The sequence below is a fragment of the Ricinus communis genome, chromosome 6 (assembly GCF_019578655.1).
Source record: "Ricinus communis isolate WT05 ecotype wild-type chromosome 6, ASM1957865v1, whole genome shotgun sequence".
Lineage (NCBI taxonomy): Eukaryota > Viridiplantae > Streptophyta > Magnoliopsida > Malpighiales > Euphorbiaceae > Ricinus > Ricinus communis.
The window spans coordinates 19,786,864-19,797,932 of NC_063261.1; the positions used below are offsets into that span (position 1 = coordinate 19,786,864).

An 11,069-nucleotide genomic window follows, 5' to 3' on the forward strand; every position below is an offset into this window, starting at 1 on the left:
CAATTACGTAATCATGTCTCAAATTCACTTCTCCAACTTTTTGGTTTTCTTTTTATGGAGAATAATCCATTGCCAAGGATAAGGTTTGTTTCTTTACCTTACATCATTTTTTAGTTCGTTCTATAATTTTCTTAATTATTAATTTAATAAATAATATTAAAAATACTATTTATTAATTAACATCATTAGTTTTTATATTTTATATTTTAAAAATGACACCTTTCATAAAAACTTTAATAATGAAATTTTAGAAAAATAATAATAAAAAAATTGATTCATATAATATAAATTAAAAATAAATTTTTATTCTTTAAAAAGGTAACTAATAATTAGATAAAAAAATTTGTTATTTCTATATCGTATATAAAAAGATAATTAACTTTATTATATAATTCATAACTACGATTAGTTAAATTACAAAGAACACATTATATTTTCCTAGCTCTTTAGGTTAATTATATTTTGAGCTAACTCAACTTTTTACATTTAAATATTTTATATGCCAAAAGATTGAAAGAGGTTTATATGTGTCCTAAAGTCGGTCCAACCTAATAAAATAAAAGAGCACATGCATTATATAACTTATATAAATAATATATAATATATACCAAATAGAGACGAAAATTATATTACTTGAGAGGAATTCATGACCAAAGAGTGGAATTGATAGAAACACAACAATTTGATTGAAAGGTCTGACTCAAAGACTATGCATGTCTTCTGTCTTATTATGCGTATGTTTAAAATAAATAAATAAAAAAGAAAAAAGAAAAAAAGAGGAAATTACTATATTACCCAAAATAAAACGTTTATTGTCAATAATATAAAATAATTAGAGAAAGTGAAGAAAACAATGGTTTTGTTGCTTCTTGAAAGGCACCCTTCATAAATTAATTAATTAATTAATTAATCTTTTTTTTCCTTTCATTTGACTATCAACTTGCTTCACATATTAATTCAAAAGAAGAACAAAAATGCTTCTTTTGTTTATTCTTTTTTTGTACATTAAGTTGTTTAAGAACATTTTTAATTGCTTTCTCTAACATGAACTGTTTCTATTTTTAATTCTCAAGTACGGCAACTAATGTTTAACTAGTGGAATTATTATATTAATTTTCTGAAATAGAGTTAGAAACAATATATAATTGCTTCTTTTTGAATGTTTTGTACAGATTTTAATATTTCAAATATTATAGAAGAAAACAATATTAATTGTTTTTTATGATTTTCAAAAGGTAAATAGAAAATGATGATTTTTTTTTACATTTAAAATAATTTTTAAATTATCTAATACAACATTAACATCCCTTTTCTATTTTATTCTCGTGTTAACTTTATCTATAATTAGTTTTGTAAAATTCTATAGTTCTATAGAAAAGTATAATAAATTTTAAAAATATTTATAGAAAGATAATTTAATCTCGTTCAATTATTTTTTTTTCTAATTTTTTAACTGATTCAAATTTTAACTTATTACTTCCCATTTTTTGAGTTATTATCATTCTACCACCCTTTTAAATTAATCTTCTTTTGTGTTACATCATTAAATAGATCTTTTGGACAATAGATTTCATACAATTCTATTATATGTGTGCATGAAATTGAAGAGTCACATGTTAGAAATGTATATGCTGAGAACAAAACTAATTCTCGTACAATTATGACAAATTATTCTTTTAGTCGGCATTGCCTAAATATTAATATATATTTGATCTAATCCTGTCTAAGAAAAGGTTAATAATCATGAAGACGGACCAAAGAAAAGCTTATCCAATGTATGAAAAGGACAAAAATAATTAAAAGTAATTACAACATATCTCATATCTTATCAAAAAGGAAAAATAAAAATAAAAATTGAAAAGTTTCATTATTATTGCATAAAAGAAGAAAAAAGAAAAAAGAGGAGAATTCATTGCATATGGCCCTTTTTATCTTATAATGTGTTATGATGACCCAAAATTAAAATTGGATAACAGCTATTCATATTGCATGTCATTTTAATTATGTGCGTACGTATACATATTTATGTCATCCCATACGACATATCCTTTTCGCATTTTCCACCTATTAATTTTTATATATAAATTAATTAAATTTTATTTTTTCGACATTTAATAATAATTCCAAACACATTTTAAAAATATAAAGATATTATTCGATGGTCAAATTTAGAGATATATATGCTAATTTCATATAATTGTAATCAAAATTGTGAGATTCTGAATTGTTTACGTGAGTTTTAAAAATGGCTTAACTTAATAACTTTATTTAACTCTGAGTAATTTTCACTTAATATTATGTTAATTTTATTAATTGTAAATAAATAATTTAAAAGGAAGTTATGAAATGTATAAAAAAAGTAAATAAAACTAAAAATAGTAAAAAAGTAAATACATATTAATATTGCTAAATAATAAATAAGACATGAACTTTAAAAATCTTACTAATTCTCACAAATAAAACTAACAACTAAGTCCCTAGTGATGGTTATAATAAATAATAAGTAACTGACAGTTTGATTGTTGAATAAATAATAATTTAGCTCTATAAAATGACTTATGATAACAGTCTTAATTAATTAATTAAATTAGTCACTAACAGGAATCTTAGTAATAATAGCACCGCTAAACCAATAATATTACGTAAGACAGAAAAAAGAAGAAGAAGCATATCTCACTTATCTGTGCAAAATATTAATTAATAAAATTCCCATTCAATTTTTATAATTTTGTTTCCTTTTGGACTAACTTATGCATAAAGAACTCCATTTCTTAAACAATTCAAACTCTCCCACTTGGCATAACACGACAGGACTTATGTTTCACAAAAGGTACACAAATGTTAATATGTTCTAAGGTTTATCTGACTAATCTTGGATCCAATTCTTTTACAGTATTGATTAATCTAAAATTACAGCTTTAAATAAAGTAGTAAAACCTGTTAATACAGGTGCTAAGTAGATCTGACATTTGAATTGTAAATTAAATTCAAATTGGATCGATTAAAATTCATAACTAGCACTTAGTCAACGGTTCGATTAATTAACCGATTCAAAATTTAAGAGATAAAGATCCAACATCGTATTGAACTTGAACTGATTCTAAACTGAAATCGTCAATCTGAACATGTTCAATACTTATAAAAATTAAATAAATTAAAACCATAACTTTTAAATTCCTGTCAAGAATTTTTTAATTATTGTGTTAAGTTAATTTTCTTTTTTTAACATATAAAATAATCAAGTGGAGAAATAAGGGGAAGAGGGTAGAATCCACTTATGTTTCTTTTATCTTTTGTTTCCATGGAATTAGGTTTTCATTTTTTGAAAAAGTGACTTGTAAACAACTACCTAAAAGCCACCACCACAACAACAACAATAATAATAATAATAATAATAATAATAATAATAATAATAATAATAATAATAATAATGAGGGGGGAGGAGACATGGAAAGGCATTTTTTCCTTTTTGTTTGTACAAACATGTATGGGATTCTACAAGGACCACTAAGTATACAATGACATAATCTAGTGTCTCACTCAACCATGGGTATTACAACAAATGCTTTTTACTTATTTAAATGTTTGTTTGTTAATTGGGTTAGGTAAAAGACTAATTAGGAAGACATTTGGTTTGGTTTTAAACTTTAGTAGCACTTCTATTTAGGCATGCAATTGCTATATGTTATGACTTTCTTGCCTATAATTATTTCGGGTAATGGGTAACTCTACCTGCTAAACTTATATTTTTAAGGGTTAAATATATTTAATTTGAATATTTTTAACAAATGGTTTTCTAAAATTATGTTTAAAGGTTAAATATATCTAATTTTAACTTTTTAGACAAATAACTTTTTGAATTTGTGTCCAAAAGTTAAATACATCAAATTTATTTTTTTAAAAAATTAAAATATATTATATTGTTAGGTTTTAATTAAATTATAAAAATTAAAAGTAATATTTATTTTATTAATTTACAGATATAATATCTAGTGATGCGTTATATGAGATCGTATTTGAAAAAATATTTTATTGTTTTCATTACATATGCAAATACAGTAATATATCTTAAATTTAAACGAAAAGTTTTTATTCGTATCAAATGTATACATCATAGCAAATAAAATGATGAAATAAATAAATAAATATATATATATATATATATATATATTATATTTTAATATAATATATACACAGATTAATAACTAAATATAACTATAACGTATAAATATAAAAATATATATCTAAAATAAGCAAAATAGAGTGGAAGCACAAATTATAGTTTGCTGTACAACCAATTGCCTTTAACATTATTGACAAAAGAGGCAGCAAAGCAAAGACAGATCATATGCAAAGCTGAAAAAAAAGCTAATTATGTACTATATGTTTTGTTTCATGTGCTTGTTTGTGTTGTAAATGCCAAATTGCAAAAGGAAGATTAGATTACACGAAATAATTAGACTAAAAAATCCAAAAACTGAAGACTAACAGTACTTAAAAGTACAATCATTAAAAATAATATTATCTTTTTAAAGCTGTCACAATTAATTAATTTTATACTGTGGAGCTTTATCTGGGTCAAATTTAAAGATTTTTATCTTAGGGCACAAAATCACAGTTTTTGAGGTCCTCTTGAGTAGGGTTAGGGAAATTGCAGAGAGTTACCGGGCCTTAATCTTGTCGGCAAAGTAACAATTTCCATATTGGTGGGCAACCTTGTTCCTTTCCCAAATGAAAACCATTAATTGGGGGCTACTCATACAAATCTCTACACAAGTTTTGATGTGTGTGAATTTGTGATAATTTCTCTTAATTATGGAGAATCAAACACTAATTGCCTTTTTTGGGGGGTTAAAAATGTGAGGTATTATTAACCATGGTCTTGGTTTTCAAACTTCAAAAATAGTACTTTTTGTAAGTCTAGATTAGAGTGCTTTATTAGAAAAAAACAATTTGAACTTAAGTTTTCTTTTTCACACTTAGCATATTATTATTATTATTATTATTATTTATTGCAAGTGTAGTAGGATATGTATGGTTGTCTATAAAATAATGTTCATGTCTACATAACTCGAGGACTAATATACTTTGACCAAAATATAACTATAAACTTACTCCGGTAATAGGGACATAATTTAATTTGAGAAAAATCTTAAGTTTGAACTTTTTTTATTAATAATTAGAAAAATAAATTCTGATTTTCAAGTTTTATATAATGTTTTTTTTTTTTATGAATAAAATGTCATTTGATATAATCACGTATATTTTGACAAACTCGACTATTTTCGTTTTTAATTAATAGGTCAAAGACGGACCATCTATAACGTAAACAAATTAGAGAATAGAAAAAAGAAAAACTTAATTATATGCGCATCTATTTAATTTAATTAAGATGTATAATTCTTTTTCCATTTATGGCAAAAATGCCCATGAATTAAATCTACCGACATATATAATATCATATTAAGATGAATAAAACTATTGATAGCAATCCCATCTATATAATTCAGCAATCATGATTATGGTATTTATTATGCTTCTAAAATTCGAAAAATTTCTACAATGCTTTATATGCTTATCATATAAACCATACATAAAGAGGACATGAAATGATATCAGCTTATAAAGAAAAAAGAGAGAAAAAAGAAGAAGAGAGGACATGAAAACCATAAAGAAATAAAAGGTGCATAGTGATTCTAAAAATGCATTTGAAAGCATTAGACAACACAAAAGGCTATGTCACTTTGAGGTACTTAAAGAGGGACAATAAAATAAATCCTGCCTACTCTTTTGTTCTTCGATTTACATAATTTAGCAAATCATTTTGATTCATTCCCTTCTCAATGAATTGTTCATTGAATGGGTTCTTAATGGATTAGAGTTAAGTGTGATCGGGTTTAAAGGGCTATCAAGTATTGTTATAAAATTATATGAAATTATATATTTTGGAGTTTTAATGATTTATTTGTTTTATAATTTTTCAGTACTCCGTGCGATTCTCTTGCTCAAAAGTAAATAATTGAATCAATAACATAATCATATATAAGAATTTAAATTATTAAATGAAACTTTAAAAATAGTTTTATATTTTCAATATATTTCTGCAAGCGAATGTCTACGAAGCATCAAGTGTAAATAAATATAGACTCATTATTTGTTTTATATTATTTCAGTATCCTGTGTGATTTTGTGTAAGTAAAAAGTAAATATTTGAATCAATACCACCATTATATATAAAAGTTCAAACGTTAGGTGAAGCTTTAAGAATAATTTTATATTTTCAATATATTTTTGCACATGAATGTTCATGGAGCCTTAAATGTAAATGATATGAAAATAGCCAAACATCGAACTACAAACCTTTCGATTATAGAGACTCCGATACCATTTTAAAAAGCTATGTTGCCACTGCATTTGGAGTTCATTATAAACAAGCTATATCAGCACATGCGATGGTCTTAATACTTGTGTTTGGTCTTCAGTAATGGAGAAGTATTGGAGAACAAAGTGATGAAAAAACCCACAAATTCTGATATAACGATCCGGTGAATTCTAAGATGTCGTAGTTTATACTAACTTTTCAATACCTCTTATTTATTTATTGAATAGAAATTAATTTTTATTTTAAGAAATTTACATAAAAATATTTTAATATGTAATTTTATATAAATTCAATCTAAATTTTATAATTTTTTAAAATAAATATCTTTTGCAAATATTTCTTTTTTTTTTTAGGTGTTTTAAAAGGACAATCAATAGAGTTTGTAACCTGCTTAAGTATCAGGATTCAGAGTTTGTAGCCTCCCTTTCATCTGCAAGCTATTCAGTAATTTGATGCCTCCGGGCCTTTGGGAACTGAATGATTTATATTATATAAATAAATATCAAAATGAATTATTTATTTATCTTAATGTGAACGTGTATGTATATTTATTGGCCACTAGGTTTCCGTACTCAAGTTACGTACCAGATGATTTTCTAGATTAATATTAAGATTATAGTACAAGGAATGTTCATTGAAAAGTGTCTGTATATTTATTTACTTTCCTTTTCTTTTTTCTTTTTTTTTTAAAAAGAGAATTCTGAAGTATAATAGAAATAAGGACACTGTGATTTAAAATATATATAACAAAAATATTTTATTTCTTTTATTTATATTTGGGCACTACCACTATTTTCCTGTATCTCAGAATTCAACGTATTATTATTATTATTTTTCTTATTGTCACATATATATTTCAAATATAATTTATAAATGCTCCAAGTGAGTATAAACTATTTTAAATTTACTCAAAAAGACGAATTAATTACTTGATAAAAAATAACTTTATTATACATTTATTTTTAAGATAGAAATACTATAAAAAAAATAGCAATTTAGAAACTATATTTAGCTACCACATAAATGTGGTCGCTATTTAACCACCACTCAGAGCCACTTTTCTATCATTAGATATTTAGCAACTACTTTGTGACCATTTAATGACTCAATTAGACAACGATCACTTAGAGACCACAAAGGTGATCTCTAAACTAGGCCAACAAAATTTTAGCCGTAATTTAGCAATTACGTAAAGATTTTATTTGTGGTTTCTAATTTAGAAACTATACAGAGTGGTCGTTAAAATAGATATTAAATTTTTACGCATAAAGTAGCGACCACTTAGAAACCACATAAGTGGTCGCTAAATTAGAGACATTTAGAGACCACACTAGTGGTTGCTAAGTTACACACCACATTATGTGATCTTATTTTATTAAGTGTATTTAAAAAATATTAAAAAATTATATATAATATTTATAGTATCAAAAATATTTTATTATTATTATTATTTTTATTATTATTATATCTTATATATATATATATTTATTATTTTCAAACTTTTTATTTAAATCTAATAATATATATAATAATATATATAAAATAAAATATGTACATAAAAATATATATGAGAATAATTATATCATTTAATATATTAATTATATTAGATATTTTGTTTAATATATTTCTATTTATTTTATTAGATTTAATTATTTTATTCATTTATTAATATTAATTTATCTTTATTTCTAGAATTTCATATTTATTTATATTTATATATTATAAATAATAATTTATATGTATTTAGTTAATATGTATTATAGTTATAAAATAGTTTAGCAACCACACGGGATGTGGTTGTTGTCATTTTAAATTAAACGGGAGTTGAATGTGGGTTTTGCCCTATTTTAGCGATCACGTCAAATGCCACTAGAGATGTGGTCGCTAATTATGAACTATATCACAACAAAAGCTTTCGCATTTTCTCTGTCAAATGCTTTCACAATGTCTCCACAAGAAAATCTAACTCCCCAATTGATCGGTAGCACAACGAAAGCTTTCTCCTCTTCTCTCCCAATTGTTTCCACAATGTCTCCACCCAAAAGAACCCTAAATCCTCAATTGATTTGTAGTGCCACCGGTCTCTGCCGCCTTTTCCTTTGTGCGCCGCTGCTCAAAGTGTTTCTCTCTCTCTCTACAGGTATGAAATATCACTCTTTCTCTCTCCAAGTCTCTCTCTCTTCATTCATAAAAACTTAAAACCTTATCTGATTCTCTTACAGGTTGAGCAACCATTTTTAGCTGAGCAAAAAAAGGAGAAAAGAAAAAAAGTTTTGTCTCCATTCTTGAGCGAAAACTTATCTAAGAGAAGCAAACCAGATAAGCAAGTATAGCAAAGGGAACAGAGTCTGAAATAAGCTCAAAACCAGTGGAAGCTTCTAGACTTTCTTCTCTCAATGCTCTCACAAATATTTCATATTCAAAGTTTCGAAGGGAACAAAGCTCCAAGTTCTATGGAAAATTTATATCCTCAGTGCCAGCTTCCCTCTATTTCACTCCAACTCTTACATCACTTCGCTTTGTATGCCATTTTGAATTCTTTTCTTACTTCTCATTGATGGTTTTCTTATTATTTTTCATTTTCTTTTTAGTTTAATCTATAGTTATCAATTAAAATTATTTTCTCCAATAGCAGCAGCCTGTGAGGGTTAAACAAATGTAAGCTGGAGATGATGAAGATTATGATTTGAAGCAAATGAGAGATACTGCTGCTGCCAAGAGGAGATGGGACCTTTTGGTAATTTACTTACTATACAGCCGAGATTTGTTTATTCAATTCTTTAATTTTATGGGTAATTATGTATCTTTTGATTATGGTCGAACCTATCTTTAGTATGTCTGTTAATTGCATTCTCCAATTTAAATATTTTTATTTGATTTATTTATTATTTTAAATTAAAAAGTGAATATTCTCTGTCTTGTATGATAAAATGAGTATATGTATTTGTAAGTTATGTTTAATTTGATGTGTATAATTATGATCAAATTGATTAATCCATAGAGAGGGAACCTTCCAAACTCAAGTTCTGTGCTTTAGGCCTTACATTCGGTAAATGTAATTGTTTTGCATATCAATTTTTACCTTTTTCATAGGCCTGGGTTAAAGGCTCATCTTGGATTCTGATCTCTAAAGTTGATAATAGATATGATATTGGAACTCTTACAACTTTCATGATGGGTAAAACCCAATGCCTTCCCTCGTGTATTTGTTAGATTTTAGCATGTCATACCTTTCTCATCTTAACATCCTATTATTATCAAATAGAATGGTTCAGCTGGTGACTGGAATGTGATCATGTTTGTATAATTGTTATAGGCCAACCAGGATTAGGAGAGTCAAACTCAGATGACTAGCTTGACTTGAGACATTCGTCACTGGTAAATAACTAAGGCATGTTTGCATAGAAGAAACATGCCACTTTTATATATCTAAGGATATAAGAAAGCATTGTTACTTAATGAAAAAGAAAAAAGAAAGCATTGTTCTGTTTACTACTTTTTTCTTTCTTGTACTTGAGCATGTTCAATGTTATAAATTGCTCGTGTCTTTGTAGGAGGCTGGTGGAGTGGCGCACCTACATTAGCTTATGATAAGTATGTGGTAAAATACTTTTTATTTTTCTTAATTACTTGCACATACTTCTATATTCACATAACATTATTTGAATTGAGGCCAAGTCATGAATATGATATTTTTTTTTTTTTTGAGACAAGCCTGCAGAAAGGGGTTTCATTTGTGTACATCTGAATAAAGAAACATACAATTAGAGTACTTGAAATCAGTGACATGCTATTAAAACATAGAAAGTTTCAGCACAAAAGGGCCAAAATAAGGAACAAATTGTAGCATACTCTTCAATAATTGAGTAATCATGACAAAAAAGTAATATTTTTATTTTTTAAGTTATTTCTGTATCAATTTAGGAAATCTAACTATCATTAATAAATTAATCAATCTAGCGCCTCACGATTAATTGAACTATGCAGGAGATTCTTGAGGTGCGCCTAGCGGAGGTGTCTCACAATGAAAAGGGTAATATGGTGCCAAGAGAATATTCTTAGAGACAATTCGAGCTTCATCGCATAGCAGATATGTACATAGGACGAGCAAGAATAAGACGTCTTCATATCATTCTGATCCGTCGACTCTGGCTGTACATCCACTTTATAATCTGGAATTTGTTTGTTTATCATTTTTAGTGTGTTTGAACTTATTAATATTTTTGTACATTACAAAATTTGTAATTTAAATTACATTTCTTTTTAGTTATGTTATTTTATGATTCATAATTTTATTAATCATTGTATATAATCGTAATATGTAATATATATAACTTAAACGACATGTAATACAATATTAATAAATTAAATATATTAAAAAATCCAATACAAATTAATTTGAAAAAAATTTTAATATAAATTTTGTAGTATGTGATTTAGTAGTTAAAATATGTGGACTCTGAATTAGATATCTCTTAGAGATCACATATATGTGGTCTCTAACTTAGCTGCCACCTGAATGTGGTCTCTTATGTCAATACTATAGCAACCAATTGGAGACTAGACAATGACCACAATGGGGTAGTAAAATAGGGATCACATCTAGAGACCACCCGAGTTTTTGGTCTCTATTTTCATTAGCGACCAAAATTTTAGCGACTACAAGATGTAGTCTCTAAGTAGTTGT

The 11,069-nt window shown here is 26.0% G+C and overlaps 1 long non-coding RNA gene across 3 annotated transcripts; it reads left to right on the forward strand.

Annotated features, from left to right (window-relative positions):
- Positions 1-8,173: 8,173 nt before the first annotated feature.
- Positions 8,174-10,681, forward strand: LOC8286218. Of its 3 annotated transcripts, XR_007216248.1 has the most exons (6): positions 8,174-8,522; positions 8,605-8,903; positions 9,018-9,119; positions 9,699-9,760; positions 9,937-9,976; positions 10,370-10,681. It is a non-coding gene; the product is annotated as an uncharacterized LOC8286218 (long non-coding RNA). The 3 variants fall into 3 exon arrangements; XR_001535190.2 differs by lacking the exon at positions 9,699-9,760 and having other exon boundaries at positions 9,015-9,119; XR_001535191.2 differs by lacking the exon at positions 9,699-9,760.
- The last annotated feature ends 388 nt before the right edge of the window (positions 10,682-11,069 follow it).